The sequence below is a fragment of the Leptidea sinapis genome, chromosome Z, assembly GCF_905404315.1.
Source record: "Leptidea sinapis chromosome Z, ilLepSina1.1, whole genome shotgun sequence".
Lineage (NCBI taxonomy): Eukaryota > Metazoa > Arthropoda > Insecta > Lepidoptera > Pieridae > Leptidea > Leptidea sinapis.
The window spans coordinates 21,853,186-21,859,185 of record NC_066312.1 but is presented as its reverse complement, the minus strand read 5'-3'; positions in this window follow the sequence as shown (position 1 = coordinate 21,859,185).

Genomic DNA, 6,000 nt, shown 5'->3' with positions numbered 1-6,000 from the left:
TCCTAGTTAAAGGATATAACGGACGAAAAAACTTAACCCCCTTATTCATAATAGTCTGCTTACTTAAATCATTGCTAATTCACACTCTGTCTTCTTCTATTGACCTAAGTCAGAATGAGAAAAAACACTTCTTAGCGGCTGTTTAAAGTTAGCGGACCATTATGAATAAGGGGGTATGTATTTACTTGAATAACAAAGTCTACATATTTTATTCTATAGTGATTAACTCTACAAAGCACATATCCTTTCAGACTCATGAATAATAGTTATAATATGAAAATATATACACGTTTTAGTACATTACTTCATTGATATTAAAATGTCATATCTTAAAATATAATTCATAATAGTATTTAATAATGTGCAATCTGTTTTTTATTTTGGTTTTAAATACAAGAATATTTAAAGTAATTATTTAATCTATCATTATGCATTATAGAATATATTAAATTAATTATATCATAAAAATGTACAATAATGATATTTGTAAAAGTTTGAGAAGCGCATCATTTGAGAAGTGGTCTCCTTAAGATTTATTATGTACAAGGAAAGAAGGGACGACCGTATAGCGATGTATTAGAAAGTCGGCTTATCTCATTTTTTTGGTTACGGTAAATCGGCTCTACTGACGTTGTAGGCGAAGAGATGAAATTTTGTTTTAAAATATATTTTACATTAATAATTATTCAAACTATAAAATTTGAACATTCACCAATGTCTGGCTGTAATGATGATTATATGACACGCTTACGTACGATGATGATGTAAGATGTACTCTAATCCATGGTTCGTTTTGTGTATTTATTTTCATTATTGTGTTTATTTATAATGCGTGAAATTCAAAAATACCACTCATGGTAGAATTGTAAAAAATGTTTTGAATGTTTGAATCTAGTGGCGAGTTACGATTTGGATTTATATTATAATTGATACGGTAGATGATAGAAGAGATAGAATAGGAACCTATCTTGATCTTACAAATTCGCATAAAAATATTAATGCGTATTACATTAATTATTAAGGTACAACTAGGTTGAATTAAAAATAATAACAATTAAATTTATATCTTTTAAAAATAGTGGAGCTTTAACGAGAGGGAATGAGATTTCCAATCAATTATAAGAATACTTAGCTTCAGCATTTTACATAATACAATACATGCAAAGTTTATAAGCAAAACTACTCAAACGTCTCGTGTTACTTGATAAGTCGAAAAAAAAAAGTTATGAGTACAGTAAATGCCTTAAAATACTCATAGTACAAACGAGTCGCAGTCGCAAGTGTCACAAGTTTGACGTTTGGATCATCCATATCTTCCATTTACACACGTCATTTGTTTCATGAGCAAAACTGGCTTTAATTCAACATTGTTGTATATTTCTTTTACAGGCCCATTTTCTATATTTAGATGTTATTGATTGATTGATTATGACTTGATTATGTCATATTGAACCGTTTACTGTGGCTACACAGTAAATGGAAATAAAAGTATTTATAATATATCATAGGTACCAATATACATTTACGTAATCATATCTACAAATTTCATAGCTTGGGCGGTTGGCTTAGTTGGAAGAGCACTGGGAACATAACGAGAGAGGCGTTGGTTTGAATTCCGCATCGTCCATTAATTTGTGTACAAATTAAATTAATTGTGGACTTTGCTCAGCTTATCCAAAAAAAATTTCGCTTTAGAAGGATGTAACGACGAGTCGAAGAGAGCTCAGACACGTAATAATGATTATTTTCATCATTTGCTGCGAACTATTTACACAAAGATTACTAAAATTCAAACTCCAAAATCTCTCTCGATATTCAAACTTGAAAATCTATTACGAGAAATTTAAATTAACATGTGTATAATAATTTACATATCAAATGTATGTTCTTTTGAGAAGGGCTGGTAAAAAGTAACTTAGTTTAAACTTACAATATTATCCAATAACATATTAAATCATTTATTATGTCTACTATGAGTGTACACATTACATACAGCTTAAATAATATGTGTGTTGTCCTATTTAATATTTAAATACTTTTCTACAATTTTTTAGTCAGTAGCTCCTGGTCTATAACCTGGGGCACAGAGCGGCCTACGCGTTGTTACTCATTTGCCGCACACGACATCCTCATATATTCCTGGTTTTCCATTAGATATGTTTATTATATGAGGCATCTTAATCACAGAGTACGTAGACCGTATCTTTGGAGTAAAATTACTCAAGGAATCTACTTTCTCCCTGAACAGTTTGACATGCGGTGTAGTTTATTATTATAATTAATTAAGAGAGATACTTTTAATGGACTGGGGGTCGTTGAACCTTTCTATTATTATTTATTGTATTGGTATCATATTTATGCGGAATACGTCTCATAACATATTAAGGCACGATTCTTGAAAAAGTTGTTAAACCTCTTAACAACACATTCCATAATCCAGAATAGTTGCTCCACTCCTTAGCACGTGGTCATATAGCTATTTCCACACAAGCGTAGTTGGACACGAACGTCTCTGACTTCATCTGAACATAATACTTGCTGTCATCTAGTCCTGATTATGCTGTGATAGTTTAAAGCCACTAAACCCACAACTAAAACAATCCATCAGATTGGCACTGAATAATTTTTCCAAGGAGAAGGTGAGTTTGTTTGGTTGTTTGGAGAGTGTGGCAATTGATAACTGGCCTCAAAATTGGACGTAAGTATAGTTTTAAGGCCATAAACGATAATTTTGAAGGAGCATCATAATATTTATTATATATTATGTAAAGTTTTCAAGAGTACCTATGCAATGCTCCATACGCCAAGATAATTTTGAGACCCTAAATAAATCCATAAGATTGGCAGTGAAGAATATTCTTATGGAGATTGTGAGTGGTTTAATTGATAGCTGGACTGAAAGTTAAAAGTATAGTACCTATTAAGATCAATAGGAAGATACTGATCTTTAGAAAATATAATGAAAGCTAATGAGAGCAAAGTTTTCAATATGTGCATGATATATGGATGTCAAACATGGACCATGTTAACAAAGAAAAATATGCAAGAGTTGAAAGTGTGCCAACAAAGCAATGAAAGGAGCATGTTAAAAAATAAAAGGCAAGACAAGTTAAGACCAACACAAATCAAGACGAAGACGAAATTATAAAGGATAGACACTATAAAAGGATTAAATTGGCGATGGGCAGGACATACCATGTGAAGCAATATAGAAAAATGGAGAAAAAATATATATATAAATAATATAAAAATATATATCAAATTATAGATTTGTGTCCAAGACAAGGGAAAAGAAAACAACCCATTAGATGGGAAGATGATTTTCAAAAAGAGAGTGGACCAACGTGCAGACGAGCTGCTCTGGACAGATCACAATGGCAAAACATGAAGGAGACCTGTGTCAAAAGACAAGAGAACGATGATGAAGATTTATAATATCACTTAGATTAGAATATTAGTTAGATTAGAATGTTTATTAGATTAGAATAATACTTAGATTACAATATATTATATTGTACTAATCTTTGCATTGTTTGCAATAAAGGCTTATTCATTCATTCAAGATCAATATTGATCATTTTGAATGTGCTTCACATAGCCTTACAATATACGAGAATATAGAAAACCTAAGCATGCGAGAGAAAAGAACATCTCTGACGGAGATACAGCAAGAAGGAAAGGGAAAGCGGAGGCGTGACCAATTTTGATTTGTCGATGTGTGCGTTAGCTAGTTTATATTCAAAATATTATGTTGATATTAAGAAACTAATTCCATGCGTAGCTGACGCTTTACGACATGTCAATCAAAATTGGTTACAGTTACAATAGTTTGGCTTACCTTTTCTATTTTGCTATATCTCCGTTAAAGAATAAAGAGCCATCTATATGAAGCTAATAAAATAGCGACATTATGTGTGTATTGTATGCTCGTGAAGATACCTTATGCTACAGCTGCATAGTGAAAGTATTGTATTGTCTGCATGTGTATGTAAATCGCAATATCATAGTTCTTTATTGTTTCGACAGATGTCGTTTACTACATACATATAACGACCGAACAGAATAGTTAGAAAACTAGGTTTTTCTATTCCGTGCATATAAATACTTATTTTGTGTATATTTAAGTATAATAAATAATATTATTAGAATTCAACATGATCAAACAAAGCCAAAACTCAGTAAAAGTAATACACGTTAATAGATGTCACTGTATTCGCACACATATGTAGTTTTAGTACCGCAGACTCTCTACATGGCCAACAGCGCCAAAATGGCGAATATCAAACAGGCACTAAAGCACTTTCGCAGCCGCCAGTCCAGTAGTATATAGTAGAGGTCAGTGAGATGGCATATAAAGGCTTTTTATATGGACTATATAAGCTAGACTGACAGCATAGTCTGTATGTAAATTGTAATCGACCACTATCGCGGTCTGTCAAAATCTATATATCTATATGTATATATAAAAATGAATTGCTGTTTGTTAGTCTCGCTAAAACTCGAGAACGGCTGTACCGATTTGGCTAATTTTGGTCTTGAATTATTTGTGGAAGTCCAGAGAAGGTTTAAAAGGTGAATAAATAGGAAAATGCTGCTAAATTAAATGAAAACAACAAATTTGTTTTTCCTTTGATGTGTCCATACATAATTTCTATGAGAAAACTTATTGACGCACGGTTTGACAGTTCTGCTGTGAAACAATTTCATTACGACAGCAGGCTGCATATTTTACGAAGTAATTTGATGTTATGATATATTATTGACAAATTCATATAAAAACACATTATTGCAGAATAATAAACACTTCTACAAAAATTAACAATTTTCTATGATCTTCCTTTATTAGCCGTTTAACTTAATAATTCGGATTTCAGTTTATGTAATAAAGTGGTCGATAAAACTTGAACATGCTGTAGATTATTTAGGTTTGAAACCAGTTTCGTCTTTGAGAAGCTGTGAGGCAATAATGAGGCTCCTAGACTAATTAATAGACATAGTTGAATTGAAACCGGATGTAATAACTTAAAAACTACTATTTACTCACAAAAATCTTAAAGACAAATCGGTACTCGGCTTTATTGAAACCCTCATCAACGTCTCATAAACAGCACCCTCGAATAAATCGCTAACATACTTCGCTTATTTAAACATATATTACTGAACGAACATTTTAACGACACATTTTAACCACCTGAAAAATAATATGGACTTGATTATCACTTTTAACTCAGATTGGAAATGTTTTCTGACCATCTGGGATTTAAAGCTGCGGTAGGGTAAGTTTAAATAATATCCGGTGCGAGAGATATGTACGTAGATATATGTACAAATCTGTATACTTTAGTACGTTATATATTAACTAGTTTTTGTCTGCGAGTTCGTCTATTTAGTATTCGGCTCATATATTTGTGTGCTCCAATGATTATTTTATTTTAACGGCGGCAATGTAACTGTTAGTTATTGTAGCTGTTAGCTGTAGCTGTTAGTTATTTTTAACTTAATTCCGCGTTTATAACTTCCGACTTCCCTCAGATGTCCTGGGAACTCGGAAGCTTATACACGACATATTTAAATCATATTGAGTACAATGGTGAAAGTTAATGTTTATGTATTAATATATATATCGTTTCCTTTATACACGTCTGATGTCTTTTATATGAGACTGCATTAGTGCGGTAACAAATAGTTTAGGATATCCAAACCAAATTAAGTTCTTCCCTCATAGCAAGGGTAGTTATGTAGCACATATATACACGAAGAGGTGCACAATATAAATTTTCTTAAATATATTATAACTTCTTGCTCTGCTCCCTTATGATAAATACCCAGTTAATTTTCACATCTATTAATATAAATATAATATGTAAATGGAATTCCACGAGTCTGTTGATAATAAAAATACTATTTTTGTAACTTAATGTAATGAATTCTAACCACATGAAGTTAGGCCGTGATCTAATGAGCTCTTAGCTTTTAAAATAGCATAGCTTTTAAAGTAAT